The sequence below is a fragment of the Sebastes fasciatus genome, chromosome 10 (assembly GCF_043250625.1).
Source record: "Sebastes fasciatus isolate fSebFas1 chromosome 10, fSebFas1.pri, whole genome shotgun sequence".
Lineage (NCBI taxonomy): Eukaryota > Metazoa > Chordata > Actinopteri > Perciformes > Sebastidae > Sebastes > Sebastes fasciatus.
Genome location: NC_133804.1, coordinates 18,695,861 through 18,717,792, shown reverse-complemented (window position 1 = coordinate 18,717,792; position 21,932 = coordinate 18,695,861). Strand labels below are relative to the sequence as shown.

At 40.3% G+C, this 21,932-nt stretch overlaps 1 protein-coding gene across 2 annotated transcripts in view; it reads right to left on the bottom strand.

The window, feature by feature from the left end:
- pcdh11 (protocadherin 11) overlaps window positions 1–21,932 on the bottom strand; it is a 140,345-nt gene that overhangs the window by 58,648 nt on the left and 59,765 nt on the right. The window lies entirely within an intron of this gene.

Genomic DNA, 21,932 nt, shown 5'->3' with positions numbered 1-21,932 from the left:
CTTTATGTAAAAACTGCAACGCATGACTTCTGCATATGGAGACATATATAGGTTGTGTCTAAATATATATTATAGATATTATAACCTTTCATAAGCTACTAAGTAATTACTGTACTTATCACTACACCAGGCTGACTTTATGGCTGGAAAATGCTATAGCACAAACCCCTATACATATACCCCTAAAGATATGTATATAATATATTTTTTTAAATTTTCTTTTTTTTGCATATTTGAGCACACCAACATGTGTCAGGTCTGTTTGAGGAGTTACTCATTTGCATCCACTGACTGGTCATTTAAAGCCTGATTTGACTTGAGGCTGCCATCAAGCAGTTGTTTCTTCGCCAAGTAATGTTTTATTCAGCATCTCGTGACACACACTTCTAGTTAGAGACCTTGCCAACCAATTAAATATATGATAATGTACATGAGGGATCTGAGAAGGTGACCTATGCTTGTCTCATACTTAGATGACATTCAAAATAGTAGTCGTACATCTGATTGCTCGAGACCATAAAAGGGAGTTTTTGCTTTTTTCTCTCTCCTCAGTATGGATTGGTCAGTGACCTTCTCTCTTTTTTGTACGCCTCTCAAACTAGTGGTTTCAAAGCACTGCACATGCAAGCCTGGGAGAGAGAGTTATGCTTAAGATAAGTGCATTTGTTGGTGAACCACATCAAAGTAGAGAGGGATGTCTTAGCGAGCAAAGGCAGTGGAGCTCGAACCGAGCCTTTGATCACCCCAGGCACTCTGATCATTAAAATATTGGATAAATAATTGATTAAAAACACCAGACCTTATTGTGCACTGTTTCTGTATCCAAATGAATCCCAATTTATGACACAGTGGCTGCACAATGAATAAATGCATGTGAGTGAAAGGCACATATAGCATACTGTATAGCATTGTATGGCATGCTTTCACACAATGCACGCAAATTATTTTATTGTTGTAAAGCACATTTTGACTACAATGCAATCTTTGAGTTCCCCAGCACTGAGTTACAGTATCAACCGGAGACAGGTTGAAGTGCTGCAATAACCCGTCTTCTCCAGTGAGTGGTCTGAACTATGGCACAGAGGTAGAAGGACTGGGGTTATAATCAAAAGGCATAGAGAGAAGGTAGGTGAGAGTGAGTTCCAGCTGTTCATAGGTGACTGGAGGCCAGCTGATATTACATCTATGGTGCAGTATGCAAAAAGAAAGACAATGAGCCCACTGTGTGCATACCAGGGATATTAAAAAGAGAATTTTTCCATCAGCTTTAGCTCATACACTAGTAAATCTCCCTCAGTACGTTTATGTTTACATTTAGAGTATGAAAATGAATCTAAATTAATCAAGATTTCTAACTTAGAACACCAGGCCACAGAGCTCTTTATTTATTGCCGTACATGCCTCTAAGCATTAAGCAATATATTTTTACAAAACTATTGGTTTGCCAACATAAGCACAGCTGCTAGTTAGTGATTTTATTACTGGTCTTGTTTTTTCATTTTCACAAAAGTCCTGTACTGTGATATAGGAACAGTAAGAGATACAGCAAAGCTAGCTCTTTACAAGTAATGATGGGGAGACACACAGTAAACACGGTGGACCTATTTACTGTAAGTGATTGACAATTAGCTGTCTCAGCTAATGTCGAGTTCACGTCGTGATGCTCTCGTTTCATCAATCTCTGAATTCCAGAACAATTAAAAAGCACAGAAACACAGTTGGCAGCCACTATGCAAAAACTCATTTAACTTATTTGTAGCCAAAGAAAAATAGCCAGAGGTGCTGTTTTACAGACACGGGCGTCTTTAAACACATCAGCCAATCAAATCCGGATTTCCGATTTTGTCTTGTTATTCCAATTTGTTTGATGAGATTTCCCCCTGACCTCTGTGAGCTTGGTGACACTTCTGTCAGTCAACATGAGATCACTACAGAATAACAATCAACGTCACTCTCCTTGTGTGCTCATTTTCAGCAATTACTACGGCGGGGTGTCAAAATGATCAGTTGGCTTCACAAGGAAATATTCCACTATATTATAATCATATTTAAAATGACACCCACGGTTTAAACATTTTATATGTCCTAACTTAATTGGCTGACCTCTTCAATCTGTTGGACAGCATCACAGTACAAAGCTTTGCTGAGTTATTTCCATTAGCAATAAATTCAACGTTTTTTGTAAAAAAAAAAAAAAAAAAAGGTTGCCTGAAGACGCTTTGCTGCAGTTTGTGAAAAATCATTTTAAAGAGTGTATGATGTGATAACTTCAAGCTAGACTGAAAGCCTTAAAGCCCCACGTCCCTGGGGTCCCCATGCTCCTAATAGTTTAACACTAATGAGATCTGCTGCTCCCATCTCTACAGCCTCCCACATTACAGTACACTTCGTAGTGTAAATACCTTTGAAGGTGGGGGAGAAGCACAGAGCAAGGCGAAGGAAGGAAGCATGCTAGCTAGCCACACAGTCTCTCGAGCTGCCAGAGCTCGCCCTTGCTGATTTCACATTTGTTTTGACTCTGACTCAGGGGTTCATTGGTGAGGCTCACTACAGCGTGCTGCTGCTCAAATTCAGCTAGTCTTCCTGCATGAAGTCCGTGAAAATAATGGTCAAGCAGGACTTGTCAGGACTAGCTCGGCATACCAGGAAAAATGTCAGGGGAAGTGCCACAGTCTATGACTTAAAGCTGTTTAGAGAGGGTGAGAGAAAAGCATGTGGCCTGCCATCAAGTGGTTATCCCCATGGGTGAGACGGATGTGGCCGCATTCATCAATAGACGAAAAATGACAGCTTTGTCAGGTGGCCGTGTCACAGTCGCACACATGCAGACATATGCACGTATAATACAAATATTCGCAGTGGAAAACTTGGGACGTGCGCGCCATCTGCTCATGTGTGCCGGCACAAGAGACGCCGCGGATGCCTCAGCCAAGAAACAGTGGGCAGAGTTCGAGTTTACGTCCCTTATATTTCTGGCAAACGCAGCACGTCTTTAGACAGCGTGATAAAACTGTTGCAAACAAAACACCTCCTCATCAAAAGGGGCTAATAAAGTCTTCAATATACTTAAGTGTAGCCTTAGATAAATAGAATCCCCATTTCCCTCTGCATTGGTGTTCAGTTGTCCAAAGTGTATTGATGTACTTATTGACATTCAATAAAGGGAAACCCTCTCAGCAAACCGCACAGGGTGGCGTAAATCCTGCGCACTTCTCGAGTGTGCACAACTTTCCCTTTAACACAATTACTAGACAGCAATAATGTCACTGCGCGTTCGAACCAATTTTGATTTACAAGTGGACAACATGTTGCCTTTTCATCAGCTTATTATTATTAAGTGGTCTGTATATGTGTGTTTCCCCAGGACGATCCCCCCCTCTTGCTTCACTCTTAGCGAGGTATTGATCCTCCCAGTCTACCGGCCCCTCCTGATTTCATTAGGCTAGCTGCTGTTAATTACTCCACACTCTAACCTTTTGCTGTTTCATTTGGACCGACAAATTGGGTGAATTAAAAGAGGGGAGGTAGGAAGAGGAAAAGAGAGAAAGGGAGGAGAAAAAAAAAAAGCCTCCCTATAGCAGCTGTAGTGGTGGACGCCTCCCTCCCCCCTCTCTGTGGCGCTTGTGTCAGAATCCCAAGCGGCGTAATAATTAAAAAAGTTCATCAATTTTCTCTTTGCTCATCAAATTATGCAGAAGGAGGCTACTCCGGTAATTGTTGCAGAGGATTCATTTACGAAAACCATACCGGCTAGATCTAGTATGGTTGTCTGGGGAGTTGGGAGAATTATGCCTTCTTCACTTCTTCTTTATGTATTTGTAAAAGATTTCCCAGCTTCGAGCAGGCTGATCATTAAAACACATTTTATTCATTTATGCGTATTTATTTTGCGAGGATCATGTGACGGAAACTTTTAAATGTTGTTCAACACCCCTCTTTACTGACACGCCAATTTGTCTTCTTAAGGAAGGTATTATAAGAGTGTGATATGACACATAGCTAGCAAAGTTATAATTAGACTTCATTTAATACCTTATGTCATGAGATTACATGCGTGGTGCACGGCATCTAAAGCGCGCTTAAATCGCAGGGGGATGTAATTGATTAACCATAAGAGACTGGGAACCAGATGATGAGGACGATGCTCTTAATCCATGTTAAATCAATATAGCCACTTCCTACACATCAAGGGATTATTGGGAGAAATTACTACCAGCTGTAACTGCTGATTTACAACACATCAGATCATTTCTGGCTTGGTGCATCAATGTGTTTACGCGTGCGAGTGAGTCAAAAAACCTTTCTAATCACCTGCTTTAAAGTGGGACGGCGTTTCATCACGGATACATTTCCAACCGAGCAAGTGACATTTATAGGATCTTGTGGATCCTTAATACGAGAGATGCCCTTTCCTCAAGGTTGAGTGCATTCTAGTTGAAAAGATTCTACATGATGCAGAAGGAGCCATTCAGAGTACTCCCTTTGGCTGAGATAATAACTTCATCATAATTAGCTTGTGGTGCTCAGGAGTGTTGAATTGTCGGTTGCAGTGGGATCTGGGCTGATTTATTGCTTGATTTAATTACGTATCAAAATTCAATTAGACATGCTTTCAACCAAATTCAAAGTGAGTTTTGTCAAGCTGTCCCTTGAAATCAGGCGCGGCTTGAAGGACATTCTTCATAATGCGGCGACATCTAACTTAATAATTATCGCTTACCCGAAAATCACTCGTGCTAAAAGAAGATGAAGACTGGCAAAAAAAAAATGCCAGTTTTAAGAGAAGATGTGCTTTTTTACTCTTCCATTACTTGTTTCACATCTCAACTGACATCAAACAGCATCAAATAGTTAGAAACAGAGCTTGATTCAGTCGTGATGTGAGGAGGGTTGCAGGTACTTTACCAAAAGAAGATACATGACAAAATGCTCTTTGAGGTTTGACTCCGGCTGAGGAAGTGTCTGGCTTTCTTTACCCACATCACTCACTGCCTGCTCACCCCCTTTTGCTCCAGACTACACTAGGGAAAAAAAGGGGAGCTGTTTTGAATAAGTGTCACACCAGCCTCCAAGAGCTACATTGATCTTTACTACTATGCAAATGCAGGATGTCATGGTGTCTATGCTAAGAAGCCAGGGAAGGGATATTTCAGCTGGAGGTCTCTGACTGAAGTGTAGTCCTTTACCAATGTTGTAAATACACTCATTGACAATTTTATTATGTACACTTTGGCATTACTGTGCATGTCGCTCTTCGACCCTCAGAACAGCAACATTTTCTTTTGAGGCATTGATTCAACAAGGTGCCAGAAAGCGTTCCATAGGGATGATGTATACCGACTTGACAGCGTAGTTGTTGCAGTTTTTCAGTGGCGCGAATTCTGTGTGAACATCCCACTTCACCTCATCCCCAAAAGTGTTTTATTAGGCTGTGGTCTGGGGACTGCGCCGACCATTGGAGTAAAGTAAAGTAATTTCCTGGAACCATCTTCAGACAATGACACATTATCTCGCTAGAAAATCCCCTCGAAAAAAAACAAAAAACAGTACACTGTCAATATTAAGGGTTGCACCTGGTCAGCAATAATGTTGGCTGTATTTATGGAAGCAAAAATAGCATAAGCACACAAAGTACTGGCAGACATAAGGCATGTTTCTGCTTTCATTCCTTCAATATCAATTTATATACAATATAAAATGTATGTATTGCATTGCAGAGATGACTATCTCGCTGTTCCATACCACCAACACGTAGAATTATACCCTAGATATGGTCACCTAATGTTTCAGCATGCTAGCATTTTACTTTTTGTGTGTTTTATCTGTAACAATATTGCACTTACTGTTACAATACAACATCTAAATGGCTACTGTGCTTTTGTGCAATATGTCCAAATCATTTTGACTAATTGCTGGTAGCTGCATTAGCCATGTTTTGCATTGCACTGTTAAGTTAAAGGCGCAGTGTGTAGGATTTGGCGGCATCAAGTGGTGAGGTTGCAGATTGCAACCAATTGAAGCTTCTCCCGTGTGCCAAGCATGTAGGAGAACTATGGTGGCCGGTGCGGAAATGTGAAAATGCGAAAGGCCCTATCTAGAGCCAGTGTTTGGTTTGTCCGTTCCGGGCTATTGTAGAAACATGGAGGCCGGCTCTGTGAAGAAGACCCGCTCCGTATGTAGATATAAACAGCTCATTTTCAGGTAACGAAAACACAAAAATTCTTATTTTCAGATGATTATACACAAAAAAAAACATACTTACATATATATATTGTTTTTATATTCCATTTCTTCTATTCCAATAGATCATCCTAAATGCTAAACACTGTTCCTTTTAATAAAGTTTTACAGAAATCCTTAAGCAATACTCAATTTGTTCTGGTTGCCATTGGCATTCAAGCCACCACAACATGTGTCAAAACAGCCTATTTTCCATAAAAGAAAAAAGATGGTTTCAGGGAATAGTCTTTTTAAGCAGCCTACCCTATTTATAAGGTTGTTTTTGTTTTGTCTTTTTTCATTTTTGTATAGTTTTTTTCACAACCTCACCAACACCAGCCTGAACTGCTTGTTGGTGTAATATTCAAATTAAACACACACTGGGTTTAGATTACTCCGGCATCCATGTGTTCTCCTTCCACCACTCGGCCAATCCTTCCACCTTAGCACATAAAAGTGTTATCTGATCATTCACTTCTACGGCCATTAGGGATGAAAAAACATTTGAGTCATCTCTCAAGTATGCCGTGGCTTTAAGAATACTTGATATCTAAGGGGCCTAATTGTGCCAAGAAAACATTCCCCTCCATATTACCCCATTAACCTCAACAGCACCCCTCTGATGTTGATACCAGAGAGGAGAGATCCATAGAGTTTAAATTAAATTCTGACCATCTGCATGTTTGCGACAGAAACAAAGATTTGTAAGACAATTTAAGGTTTCTCCACTCTTCAGAGATTGAGTTTTAATGGGTGTGAACTACAGGGGAGCCAGGGGGAGCTTGGCTCCGCTTAATAAGACATGAGCTCCCATGAAAACATGATTTGTGGAATTTTTGGGGGGGTCTATAAAATATTGACAATATGCTATCTTTGCATTTCTATTTTTCTATCATGGATCCTGCCTAAAAATTAGGCTATTATTGATGTATGATTCATGCATGAGGGTGATTCATCACTAATTCACTTTTATAAAAATACCGGCATGCATGCTGTTCTTGCAATCTCCATCGAAGCGTGGGGGCGCAATATCAAAAACTTTAACTTTAACTCAAAGATCAGAATAAAATAAACTTTCTTAGTCACACTCACTAGTCACACTATAGTCTGCACACCAAATTGCCATTATTCATTCAGTAAAAAAAAAGAAAAAGAGGTGCATCATTTGACTTAAATGAAACTAGACATACTGTAGATGTCGGTGACACATGCGTGGAGCCTCCAGGTTTAGCTGGACAGTAAGTGAACCTCTCCACCTCGTCTGCATGTGCTGTCTACTGCATAGTGAGTCACAAAGGCTTGACTCACTGGAGGAGTGAGCTGCATTAATGGGGAGGTCCGTGTAATAAAGTGGCCACTAAGTGTACTGTCAGAGAGGAAACACGGTGGAAAAAGGAACGGGAAAGCCTCTTCATATGTCAAAACTTCAGTTTATCAAGATTTGCTAGCAACGTGAATTGCTCAACCGTTTGATCTCTCTCGCGTTGAAACATCTGACAGTTTTCTTCATTGAGACTGGCAGAGGCATTGTCCATAGATGGTGATGTGCGACGACATACTGTATCGCAGGCTCGTGTTTGAAGCAAAGCCAGAATGATTGTCATTCACTGACAAACACGAGACGCAATGATGATACTGATTAATGATTTCTCAGAACATTTATGGAAATGATCTCCTGAACACGGGGAGTTGCTTCCGACTTTAATTTAAAAACACAATTGATAGCGAAATATTTAGCCGTGTAATGGCATCAAGCTAATTTCATCTGGGTTTTCAAAATGTATTCACTGCCATTCTTCACACATCACCACAAGCATAAGGATTTCACAAAGAAGCTTGTTAAACATTAACTATTCCGACGACCGTGAACAAGCAGTGGTAATACTTTATTAATGTCTCTGAGAATAATAGCCTTCTCTCTGCTAAAGTGTTGACGGGTCTCACTTCAAAACGACTGCGTTTGTTGCTATTTCCAGTTCTATGTAATGTGATCACTACACAGAGATCAATTTTTATCATAAGAGATCAAATTTATCATAGAGAAAACTGTATTATTTATGTCTGGGATATATGTATGTACAACGATTCCATCTGTTTACTGTATCTCATAATAAAGAAAACCATCTATGAAATGTCTAATTATATGAATAAATCATCATATAGCCTTCACTATGTTACTCCACTTTGCAAACAGCGATCATAATTGCCATTCTTGCTATGACTAAATGAGGGCAATGTTTCTCACTAACAAAGCAGATTATACAAGTTTACTAATTTTTTTTATTTTATTTTTTTTATATGGTATGCGCCCACTCGATGCAACCGGGTCGCCCCAGATTTGACAAGTTTAACATATAACTGCAAGACTATAATAGGTCCAGTTACACTAATTATCCTTGTTACAATCTGAGCATCAGAAACACATTTCTTGTTGTACTTATCCCACCTCATAAGTGCATCTTGAGTGTTGCACGATGCAGTTAAGTGAAATTGTGCGATTGTCAGGAGGTTTTAAATGAGGTATTTTTAGTGCAGTAATCGTTTGCACTTTACTATGGAGAAAACAAGATGGTGCACGACACCCAGGCGATGTCATATGTTTACATGTACCAGTGAAATAGTAATACAAGCTAGAGAAAGAAAAGGGAAAGAAAATAGGCAAATAGAAATGACTGTCCAAAGAAGGCAACTGCATACACAGGAAAAACACTTGCTTACACTGTTTAATTGCAGCAACATTCAATGTACCCAGAACACAAGAACTTTGACTTTGCTGCCACCGATAAAATATTTAGAGTCAACATACTCAATATTTAGGTAGAGACTACTTCTTCCATCGTCTCGGGTGAGACAAATGCCAAGTTCATGAATATTTTCTCAGGTATTCTAACTAAAAAAGCAAGGAGTCTCTGTATGTATGTGTGTCCTTCGGATATCTCGAGAACCGTTCATCCGATCTACTTCACATTTGGAGAGTGTATTGCTGGAGACACAAGGACACGCAGTGTTGAAGTTGGTGCAATTTGCATACGCAACACATTCAATAGCTTTGAATAAACAAGCGATAGCGCTCTGTGCAGCAGCAAGGACGGGGCTTCAGGGCTCGAGCATGTCGTCCTCAGGCGCAAAAGTTTGTTTTCAGGGCTTTCTGCCAGAAAGGGTTTATTTTAGGACTGTCAAAGTTAACGCGGTAATAATACGTTATCGCAATTTTTTTTTAACGCCACTAATTTCTTTAACGTAAAAATGCAATTTGTAATTTTTAGATTAGAGCGGTTGCAGTTTTAAAGCTATCCTCTGGCATCATATGAAACTAGAAAATGTAAGGAATCCATTCATACCAACCATGTCATACTAGTTTATCGCGAAAGGAGGTTAAATGTGCAAACTTGTGCTCATTTTTGGCGAGGAAAAACTGGTATATGGCCATTTTTTTGAAAGGGGTCCCTTGCCCTGAAAATAGGTTCTATGGGTTCTAGCTGTGAGTTTGCCATGTTATGATTTAAGCATATTTTTTATGCTAAATGCAGTACCTGCGAGGGTTTCTGGACAATATTTGTCATTGTTTTGTGTTGTTAATTGATTTCCAATAATAAATATATACATACATTTGCATAAAGCAGCATATTTGCCCATTCTCATGTTGATAAGAGTATTAAATTCTTGACACATCTCTCTTTAAGGTACATTTTGGACAGATAAAAATGTGCAATTAATTTGCAATTAACTATGGGCCATCATGCGATTAATTTGCAATTATATATTTCAATCTATTGACAGCCCTAGTTTATTTTGATCCGAACAATGATCTTTTCCTAAACTTAACCAAGTTGTCGCCTAAACCTAAGGAGAAATCTGTCAGAATGCTTCTTCTCTGATGTGCTGTCCACAGCGGGCCGTGGTTCATTGGCTGCCGTTCCCTTTTGCTGCTAGATGCTGGATATACTAACTTTACAACCAAACCCTTCTTCAACAAGCAATGAGCGTTTCTCGAGAGCGCTGCGAGCAGCACTTCCAGGGGCTAAGCAATCGGCCCACTCCGAGCGGCCACTGCACTAGTCCGTATGAATGTGAAAACCAAGTAAGATGATTACTATCCGTCTTTGGTTGCAGTGAATCCTTGTCTCCATAAGCTCTCTATATCTACATATTGTTGGCAGTTACGCATTTCTAAACAAAAGGCAGTTAAACTGCATCATTTCCCTTTCTATGTTCCCTAATGGTGACTTCTATGAACAGCATACATTGTATTGAATATTATCTGACAACTTCTTTCCAATATGTACTGTAACTGTCAACTCTTGAGAGGGAACACAGACAACCCTTCTTGCAAAGCCAGTAGCACCGACTTGGTAAAACATTGATAAAGCACAGAGACAAGGCTCACAGTCATATCCCCATTTGCTCCATGCATATCTTCCTCAAATATGTTGATGTCAGTTTTTCTGGCAGTGCAGTCAGTTAAAAGTGCGCCATTGATGTGATTCAAAAGCCAAGGAGAACAGAGCCGTTTCTCTTCCCCAGCCTGCCTCCCCCAATTGGGGTCCATCACCATCACCAAAACAAACTTCTCCTCTCTGCCAGGGTAATTTTTCCTCCTCTTCCACCACTGAGCACCAGTCATATTCATATCTTTGTAGAAGACGAGTGTGTGCTCCAGGAGGCCAGTCCCATGTGCTTTTTTTCCCCAAACCTCTTGCTGTTTCTCTGGCCACAGCCAAGTACATTAACATATGTTCTCACAGTGCACAGTGCTACTCTGCATTGGTAAATGCCTTATTACAGCAAGACCCGCTCTGTGCTCCTCCACTGAATATCCATAAGTAGTAAAACACAGCCATATCTGCCCACTCAGAACAGTGGGGATGTGTCTCACATGACAGGGGGGCTCCTTAACATTTAGTCAGAGGCCATCTTTGTCAAATTGATATTCCTCCCACTCACAGTAATGGCAGGTGGTAATAATGACAAATAAAGGCAATATTGCTACTGCATGGTATACACCGAGCGTAATAAGGTCATCTGCTGGTTATGTTTCTTTTTTTCCTCCCGAATTTATGCCTTTTTAGCATGCAGAGTCAAATTCGCTCAGTATGACTTACATCTCCAAAGACTACGCCAGTGTGAAATATGCAAAGGCAGAGGGTGAGAAAAATATCCTGAGCAATGCAGCATGTTCTTGCCTAGAGAGCTTACACGCTTGTAATCATTTCCAAACTGCAATTTCCTCTTATTATTCCATTTTTTTTGTGTTTTTTTTCCCCTGTCTGTCTGAAGTAATACAAGGCATCGTGAAATCTGTGTCATGGGAAAAAACATAAGAACTGCGTCCTTTAACGATTGGTTGCAAAATTGGGAGATGACACTCACTACTGTCTAAACAGTCTTGGCAATGATGCACCGACTACAGTGCAGTGAATAAAGCAAACAAAATAATGAGGCACATAGAGACACCTTGCACAGTGTAGCGGGATATTTCTGACAAGATATGTTGGCAGTTAATGTGTGGGCAGGCATTAGTTATGTTTAAAACCTAAATTCGCACTTCCGTTCATAAGGTGATAACATCCAAGGAAACACTTGACATATTAACATGAATTGGAAATGCAGCTTTCTTAGCACCTACACTCTAAGTGTTGCTTGTATGATGACTATAAATTGTGAAACTGGAGAACCGACTACACACCCAGGCTATCTGCGAATGCAGCTTGCTGATGATTATGTTGATTGCTGCTAAAATATGGCTTTGGGTAGAATGTGTTTGCAGATATCAACCGGCCACTGAGGTCGTTCCAGTTAGTACGCTGGCGGTCATTGACTCCTTGGGTGTTTTTTTTCAAGATTTATTTTTCATTTCTAATTTGGGCAATCTTTGTTCTGTCTGCCGGAGACACAGTTGTGCCACGTTGATCTGAAGACAGATTCTAAAAGAATGTGTATCAAACACTACAGAGAAGTTGTCGTATTCTTGCACAAAGAGCCGAGGGCTGGCATCCATGTCATCCCACAGCACTGCACTGATTTATAATGGTAGGGAGGGAAAAATAAGAGGCCAGGATACATCACTGAAACATGAAGGTATTGAATAATACTTTGCTCATGAATAAAATCATTAAAATAAGCCCTTTTATGACTTAGACCATAACCGTGAATCTTGAGAGTTTTATGATTAATGCTTCATCTATAAATTAAAGCTTTTAGATTCCGATGGTTCTTATTTATATATTTATTCATGTTTTGAGTTATTTATTATTTTTTACTCTTTTTGACGGGCCAGATCACCTGAGGACACAAGTTTTGTTTGCTTTAACTTTTTGAGATCTCTTCCTTAGACAATCTAGTTCGAGCTGCACCACTGTGCAAACTAATGAAGCCTCAAAGGCTTTGTTTAAGTCATTAAACATGGAAATCTAACTACGCAGTTTTCTTCTAATGGCAAACAATTACATGACGACAACCTGGCAAAGAAAATCAATGTCAGTGAAAACTAATGTAGTTGCATTGTTTATGTTTTCAGCCGAGGGAATTTCATGCCTGTCCACATATTAGAAACGCTTGACTGGTCACTCACAAGCAAATGTGTGAAAAAAAAACATATATACATAAAAAAGCAACCTTTGTAACCCTGGCATACTACATCTATAATAGTAGCTAAGGTTCTTCATTAAATTGGAAGAAAACATAAAATATTACTATATCAAAATATTTATTTTATGCTTCTGTGGATTAATAGTCAAACCTCCTTGGCGCATGTATTCTCAATCTCAAATCAGTTTTTTAATTAGAAGTAATTTGGGCCTAAATTAAACAAAGCACTTTTATCTGTTGACATTTAATTGTGAGATCGATGCAGCATTTTATCTTTGCCAATGTCACATTTATCACATTAAAGGACATGTACAAAATGTGTAATACTCATTATTTCCATTATGTTCCAACCTTTTTAATCTACGATGCAGGTAGACAAATGTTTATATTAGAAGGGCACAATAAATACAATTCAAAGTGATCCATTATCCTGGACAGGTATACAAAATAGGCTTGGTAAGATTTATGTGACCAAATATTAATTTTATCCACAATTTATCATTTTGAAAAAAGACTTTGGTTCATTCAGTTTCAAGTTCTTTCTACACTTCTTTACTAGTGGGCTTGCCAAAATATTCTCACATTTAGACACTGCTCTATGGAACTACATCCAACATTCAGACGCTACTACTTTCCAACATTTAGAGGTGGAGATTACAAATCACTTATGCAGATTTTAATAGTTTTGTTTAGTTCAGTTCAAAGATCTGTACTCGCTTGTTTGTTCACTGTTCTTCTAATGCACTTCAGTTTGTACGTGTGAAGCAATCTGTTCACAGCGCTGTTACACTCAGGTCTGCTTCTGACTGTCTTCAGTTCAATAATACATTCAATCTGTTGGTGGTTCAGATTGTTCTGTTCAGTTCACCACTAAACTAAGCCTTCACTAGCGCTGTTTATGAGGTCAAAAGCTCAGCAAGCAGCCACCTACTTTTTACCACATTGCAATTATTTCTGTAGCTTCTGCTGTGTTTCAATAAGCATTTAACAAGGAAGTAATCATGGCTGATGACTCAGTTCTGATTGTGAAGTGTTAAAGATGTTAACCATACATGTACTGAACACCTGTAGCATTTATGAAGCATGTGTGTTGCTCTTAAAAATCTTTAAAAGTTTCATTATTTTCTTTCCAACTACATTTTTAACCCTGCTCTGTGCACTGCTCGTGTTGGTGTTATTCCTTCTGGCTGTGAGCTCACAACCTATTAAGGAAATGCCAAAAGTGTTTGTATCTCTTCTCGCCGGCCATCATTTTTTTCTTGATGAAAATCACCTTCCACCTTCATTCAGTGAATCAAGACAGTGCTAAAGCTGCAGGAAACTTGATCTTATAACTCTTCTTCCAAAACTAGTTGTGCACTGTGCAAATCATATGATGTTACACGACCTATCATTTTTAAAAATCGGCACGGTTTAGCCAAGTTTAATTTGGCCGGGACAAGAAGGCCACATGAGCAAACTCAAGACACAAAAACATGCACCTGGTGAGCAGCAAAATATTATGTAGAGCAGGCCCTGCTACACTGACCTGAAAAAGTGAATGGTGCAGTAGGTTTATTCACTGAAAGGTAGCTGACACAGCATCAGTCCATGTGAGAAATGGGACCAACCGTATGTTACATGCATCCAAAAAAACAACCCATAATGAATTGTATTACACGTACAAGGCCCATATTGCGTGTATGTGTTTGTGTATTTAGTTACTTGGAGTTTTTATGGTAAATACTCCAAAGTTTACGTCTAATATCCCTCCCACTATTCAACACTACATCAACAGTGGCAAATTGCTTTTCTCCCAAGGCTGTTTAATGAATGAACCAATCACGCATTAATGGCACAATCTACGGAGGAGTGCTCCATGTTTGGAGACTTTCCCCATTTGAGTTTGCAAGGTGCAGAATTGCCTGTTGACTTTGTGAAAAAGAAGTGAGCAGCAGGGAAGAGGAGTTATTAATGACATTTCTGGTAGTTAATGGATTTCAACACATATAACATCTATCCTGCCTCGAGTTAAAGATTGGGAGTTTCCTACTGACTTTTCTTTGTATCACAGGATATTATTATTTCACATGAACGGCATCAATAAAACTGTGATTTTTCCCACTGAAATATCTTCTCAGTTTAAACACAGTTTTTTTTTGTTTAGCATCTTTTTCTTCTCATGGTACACGGTGCAAGTTGACATTTACATTCTCTTCATTTATCTTCAGGCTGGTCTCATACACCGTTCGTAGCTATACCTACAAAAAGTAATGCACTGTAATTCGTATATATCTCACAATATCAATTTTCATATGAGCCACTTTCGGAGTTACTGTATACTAGTTATACTAAGTTGTTTCCTGTGAAAACGGAAGTTTCTTTTTTAAAAGACTGGAGCAGAAATAGACGGGTGCATCATGTGTTGCTGCTGCTAAATCATAGGAAAATGCACAAAAAAATAATAATATATATATATATATATATATATATATTTATTACTGTCATAACTTGATGCTCTTGATCTTAAGTTTCCACTATTGTTGTGTATTTTTCTTTTATTCTTTAATTTCACTGTACCTATAATCTAATCATTGAACTAATGTCCTGAGTTCAGATGTATAATTTTTATTAGGATGTTTTCTGCTCGATGTTGACAGGAGAAACCGCAGTAATGGTGCACATGTGAACACCTGCAGCATGTGCCCTCGCATGATGAAAATCTGAATTTCTGTCCTCCTTTTGTCCTGTGGATTGAATACTAAAATATATTTTGTCCCAGCAGGTCAAATGTGATAATGCTGCACACCTCTGTACATTTCCTACAGCTTTTGTGCAGTCCATATGAACACCTCAAGTAGGATCTGTGAAAGTCACATTTGGCCCGCCTTAAAAATAGTTTGAATCATTACAGTGGACCCTGGGACTTGGTATTATCCACCGGTCAGGCTAAGATGCTTAAATGTTAGCAATCTAGTGGAGCAGGCAGCTGGACAGCAGTCCTGGAGCACACAATGACTTCCCATTAATGGGTTGCGGAGCATCGAGAGAGCCCACCCTGAGCAGAGATTTCCATGCGGATGTGACCTATGGCACCGGGGTACCTGCCCCCAGCCATCTGCACAGATTTGACAAATGATTCTATATCAAAGGGCTCTGCACTGATTTGGGTGGTAATTGATTGGAAGTGAGGCCCTCAAATCCCTGATTGGTTTAGCTGGATGTAGGGGGGAGATATGCAGTGGCAAGTGAGAGGCAAGGACAGCCAGCACAGAGAGAGAGACAGAGACAGAGAGAGAGAGAGTACAGTGCAGGAGATGTGGGAAATATACAGAACTCTGCCTCATTTGCACTTTGAGAGAATTCAGACTGAAATTTTGTGCAATATGCAATTTCTGCACACAATATGCCATGGTATATTTTATTTTTACAGAACCACCCATGTCATCTCTGTGTTTCTGTTTCTTTTCCTAATGCAACCGTCAGGATATCCAATTTGTTAGTGTGTCCGTGAAGATTGGATTTCACCATTCAAAAAGAGGAATTTGGTTAGAGATGGAATCTTATCGATTTGTTCCACATGGAGGTGTGGTCTGATGCAGATATATGAGCGCGGCAAGCCGGCTGAGAGGGAGGCACGGATTATATATTCCTTCATCAATTTCCCACTGAATTTTTGATGCCATTAACCCGTTGTTGTGGAAGTCGTGTGACAAGAGAGATAATGTCAAACATGGGGGCTAGTCACTCTTAGCGATTCCCCTGAGGATTACCTCAACCTCATAAATCATTATAAGAAGAGCACTGCAGGAGAGACATGAATGAATGATATACTGAATACTTATTATCTACATACATGGAATGTAATGTGCTTTATGTTGGGCATAAATCTGAAGGTTTGAATATGCCATTGAAAAGTACTTTTGAAGCAGTTAAACATAATTAAATTCAACATTTTCTATCAAATGATCACTATACATGTGAATCAAATCATATTTATCTATACAGTGTTCCACATGTGGCTTGCACAATGTAAGCCACGCCGTGACCAGCCCTTAAACCAATCATGTATACATGTTGGATGTTCTGCAGATAAGCCAGGGGACTGCAGAGCCCTGTTAATGCAACTGTGACAGTGATGCCACGTACATATAGGCCTACTGCCTTTATTACACGGCAGGCTGGCTGCACCGCATACCTTTTGCCATTTGACACAGACATGTGGTGCTTGCTAGTGACAGATGCTGCGCAGTACTGGTCCCAGAGGTCACAAATGACCTTTTGGATTGTCTTTTTTTTCAGTCACAAAGAATTATTTGTTTGACGATGGCCACCAATGCAACCCCGGGCACCCTGACGGAGCCGTGGGTTGTCGCTGCTTGTCTTTTGAGATCACATTTACCTCACATGAATTATGTGTGTGTACGTGAGACGGGTTGAGTGAGTGAATGTGTGCGTGCATGTGCAAGGACGCGCATGTGGACGTACGTGTTCAGGGAAGATGCCTCACTAACCACCCATAGTCAGCTTGATGCCTTTAACTAAGCTTAATTGCTGCATGACTAGCCTCTTGTTTGGATGCCAGAGGGATTTTCTTTTATTATACAGAATGAATCATCATTAAGATGTGCTTATTCAGTGGCCTTTCCTTGGCTTAAAAAACGCTACCGCACACAGGATCTCTTCAGCGTTTTTATCTGTGGCAATCAGCGTGTTTACATTTGCATCCCAGTCAGACCTCACAGGATAAAGCGTGCTTCAAGAAGCAGCGCGTCTGTCTTGCATTTTCATCCCTCGACTACTACATTGTTAGGTGACATTTCACAGGAGAGGTTCTCATCTTGTGCGGGAAGTAAAACTGTGAAATGGCATCCCGGAGTTGCACGGCTTTAGTTTACCTTAGCAATTTCAGAGCTGGCAGGAACAGGGTGCAGTGCAGGCCCCATACTGTCAGAGGTGCTTGATCCCCACCCCCATCCCTGCCCTCTCCATCTGTCACCTAACTAGACTGCACTCACATAGACACATAGCTTGTATTTATGTATGCATGCACACACATTCTATATGCACATACGGACACAAACACAAGCCAGAACACTGCCCTCCAATATCTAAGAACTCCAGCCTGTTCTCATTCCCAGAGCGTAAATTACCACATTTTGTCAACTGACAAGGCACCGTTTAGCGCCGGTATGAAACGCACCAGGCTTTCAATTAACTACAATATAAACCCTTCCTCGGCAATAGTAAACGCTCAGAGAAGGTGCTCCGGGAGTGTGATGACGTAGTTTAGAGAGCCAAAGAGACACACAGGGAGGGTGGGAGGGTTGGTAGATGGGCCAAACAAACACAGGGCTTTCATCCAGGAGACTGCTGTTCATGTCCTGTCCGTTAAAGCTTCAGTAAGCAGACATTTTTGGGCAAACATTCCATGATAATTCCATGTCATTTCAGAGAGAGAGCGTTCCTATTGAGCGTTCTTATTGGCTGTGCTCTGGATGGTGGGCGGTGCTTGGTATTTCTTCGACAGATCTCAATATGGCTGCCGGATCACACTCTTTCTTATTTTACAGCTAAACAGTACACTACCAGATGTTTCTGAAAACATTTGAGGTGAGAAATAGGCATTACAGTAACAGAATATTGATTCATATTTGATCAGCGCTGCCTAGTTTGACCGTTTGTTCAGAGTTTCGTGAGTGATTGACAGCTGGCTCTCATAGACGGCAGCTGGACGGCAGACTCCAGATCAGCTCTGACTGGTTGTTTTCCTCCAATCTGTGAAATCTTGCAGATGCCATTAGGAGCACCGGAGGACAACGGAGGACATAGTTGTACATTATTTATTTCAGATTACCTGTCTCATGCACTACTGTCAGAACATACTGACCGTTTTATAAAAATAAGTTTTACTTTCACATTACAATCAACGGTTCGTTCGTGTCTTGTGTTCATAAAGTCAAGTCACATTTTACTTTACAAATGTAGTAGTTTTAAGCCCAACCATGTTGTTTTTTCCTAAACCTAGCTAAGTGGTTTTGTTGCCTAAACTTAACGTTGTGTTTGTTTCTCAACGTTAAGCATGTGTTTACTGCAAACAAAAAAAGATGCCAAGGGGCGTGACAAAGCATCAGTATGTGACGAGTTGGGATGAGAATGTGTTGGAGAACTCACAAGCCGATATCACGCCAAAGCTTGTCTGTCCACCAGAGGATAACGTGTCAGTGTCACTTTTTGTCTTGCAAAACTGACACGGGTGTATTAAGGTGTAGCACCAGCAAGGACCAACAAAACCATATAGTTAGGTTTAGGAAAAAACGTCATGGTTTGGCTTAAAATAAATACATAACCTAAGTACAATACGTATGGACACAACGTAATATCACTATGGAAAACACTTCAAAATTGTCACCACGAAACACGTGACAATTGGTTTTTGGTTAAAAGTCCTGTGTTTGTTGGACACATTCACCTCCCCACCCACCTGCCACTCTCCACTTTTAATCAATGTCATTGCATTGCAGTTAGTGTAGACTTCATGGCGTGAAAATGACACGCCTAAAGCAAGAAAGGTGTTCTTATTACTTGCTTTTGCCTTGCGCATTATTGTGTCATTCACTTGCCTTTTTCGTGCAACCGGGCTGGAACTTAAAACTAAATATTTAACATTTTGTCGAACACAGAAATAAACATCGCTTCACGGTGATATTTCAGAAGTTTCTGTTCACCATTTGTGTTACAAATGTGATTCTACAGTTTATGCGCGGGAACATGTCTGCATGCACACATCCCTCTTCACAATTCATTCCTATCCTGTTGTGCTGTAATGAGAAACAGTTATTCATGCTGTAGATTCAGAAGAAAACCTTGTGAAAAACTGACACAATTTTCTACCGCCTGAAGCCTAGTGTCAGAAATATGATCTTACCCTCACCTCTTACCCTGACTGCCGTACTGTAATGATGCTCTGAGGTGAGCCCACTCATCAATTATTCACAAAATGCAAGATTTTCACTCTTTATCTTCTCGCCAGCTAGAGGAGACCATTTAAGAAAAATACAGGAGGAAATAAAGGAAAAGAGAGAGAAAAAAAAGGAGCAGGTCGCTTGGCGGATGAATAAGAGAGTTTGTGGTGGACAGACAATGCTCTCTATGTGAGTTATAATTGTAGTTTAACAATGTGCGGACCTCTGGGATTTTCAGTATGCAATATATGGCCTTTAGACTTGGATCGCTATGGAAACCAAAGGCCCTGAACGACCTGCAGTGCCCACCCACTCGGACAGCCGTTAATCATCTTCGCTCAGATCCTGGCACTGCAGAATTTGGCCAATGTGTCAAGAAGCAATTATATATACTTAGTGCTCGGGCACCCGATCTCCTCCCTCCCCTGTCTTTCCTCGCTCTCACACTCTTAATATAATCACAGAGCAGTCAGTTTAAAAGCCCTCTGTTCATTTCACTATCTATCTGGGGGATGCACACAATGCAGATGAAGAGAAGTGTAAAAAGACAGAGGATATTCTATTCTAAGAGCCATTATAATCTGAATATTCTTTTCATATAAATCATATCCAGCCATTTACTCGTTTTACCAGCCTCCTGAGCTGACTGACATACTAAATTAGCCCAGCTGGCCCATTGCATTCGCTGCACATATTGGGTTGGTGCGGATCATGGAGACTAATGTGAGCTGACTAGAGGGAGATTATGTTCCGCTGCTAACAGCTAAAACGTGAATAACACGATCCGCAAACCCACGGTGCTCCCCCATTACATCAGCCCTGATCAGCTGAGTGAAAATGGAAAGCGAGCAAGTCAGAGTAACAGAGAACGAGACGGAAATGTGGCGGCCACAAATAACAGGACATACTCGAGCTATAGAAAGAGAGGTGTTCCTGTATTAAAACTTCTGCAACATCCCATCCTCATCCCATACTTATTCAGCATTCGGTCGTACTTAGCTCCACCCTTTCATGTCACAAACAACATGGCCAAAATGCCGAAGTCAAAGCTTCAAAATGGCAGTCCACAAACCAAGTGGTGATGTCACGGTGACTACGTCCACTTCTTATATACAGTCTATGGTGGATGGGTCAAAAAAACACAGGGCTTTCCCCCAGGAGACTGCATTTGTGTCCCGTGTAAAACTAAAAGTCAACATTCACTTATTTTCAATAACGTAACAAACATAGTTATTTTAAGCCAAATCATTATGTTTTGTTTTTTTTATTAAACCGAACCAAGTGGTTTTGTTGCCTAAACCTGAATAGGTATTTTTGTTGCGTTTTTTGTTGTTGTTGTTGTTGTTGTTTCGATATACAACGTTAACCATTTAAAACTGACCATAATCAGGATAAAATATACGTTTCCCTTGAAACGTAACTGGGAGTACAGTTTAATTTTATGGGAACGTTATTTTGTAGGACACAGTGTTGCCCATTATATATTAGACGATGTCAGACTGTAATTTCTCATCAATAGCAACCTAAGTATTAAAAGTACCGGTGCTATGTGAAGGACATGCAGTGTTGATTTGCATTGACAGACTTCCAAACAATAGTTGATTGCCTTCCCTGTGATTTACCAATGACAGACCTGGTGGAGAGGCATATCATATTTTATTATTATTTACTGTCCTAGCACCGTCTGCAGCTTTCAATGCCAGCAAAGTCATTTTAGACAGCTAGCTGTGCATTAGCGATGTAGAGGAGTGTTGGGCTTTGAACAGTTGATGACAGGCTGTCAGACAGCCTCCCTCCATTGGGCTCCTTTTACCAAGGTCCACTCTTGCAACAAGCCACTCTCCACCATACTGGCCAGTCATCCAGAAAAGGACACAGGCATTTCTGACACATTTGGTGCTAAGTGAACTGAGATTGTGTGAATTTCACTACATAGCACATTATCACATTTGCAAGAGGCATGCACCAGGAGCAGGAAGTGAAGGGGAAAGTTACTTCAGTGTGTGGACATGACTCGAGACCATCAGAGTGAAGTGATGACTTTGACTGTGCATGTACAGCACTAATTAGCATGGAATAAATCTGCCCTTCTCGCCTCATGTCAAATAAATGTTGAATCATAACGACATGCAGAGAGAAAAGAAATAGCAGTAACAGAAAAGAGATGCTTGTTTCTTAAAA